Source organism: Bombyx mori, chromosome 28 (genome assembly GCF_030269925.1).
Source record: "Bombyx mori chromosome 28, ASM3026992v2".
Taxonomy (NCBI): domain Eukaryota; kingdom Metazoa; phylum Arthropoda; class Insecta; order Lepidoptera; family Bombycidae; genus Bombyx; species Bombyx mori.
In genome coordinates, this window is record NC_085134.1 from 5,133,182 (window position 1) to 5,133,840 (window position 659).

Here is a 659-nt window from a genome sequence, read left to right on the forward strand (position 1 = left end):
GCAGGATCGGGAAAGAATTCCACACGCGTTAAGCACTTAATGTATAAACCTGCTCGTAGTTTGCAATACGCTTTTAACGTTTAACGGTCTCCGTTATATCGATACTGGATAGTCTTCTCTTTATAGATTTTAAAGTCTAGTGGTATTTACATTAATAAACGCAGTAATACTAAGGAGATATTGTGGTCTACTTAATGACATTAATAATGAGCATTCAAACCGAAACATTACGGCTTCACGGTAGAAATAGATAGGGTGGCGGTAGGTACCTTTTTCTTGCTTAGATTGGTAGACGAGCTCACGGCCTTCCTGGTGTTAAGTAGCTACCGGAGCCCATAGATATCTACAAAGTAAATGCGGCAACCCACCTCGAGACACGAGTTCTAAGGTCTGTTTTTACAGTATAATGGCTGCCCCACCCTTCAAACCGAAACGCATTACTGCTTCACGGCAGAAATAGGCAGCGCGGTGATACCTACCCGTGCGGACTCAAAAGACGTCCTACCACCAGTAATTATGCAAATTATAAGTTTGCGGGTTTGAATCATATCTCTCAAAGTTCGATACAAATTTAAGCATGAAATTTGAAGAAATGGAAGCAGTTGTTAATAACAACAATTCATATAGGTATCATGGATTCGCAGAAAATTAAAACAAAA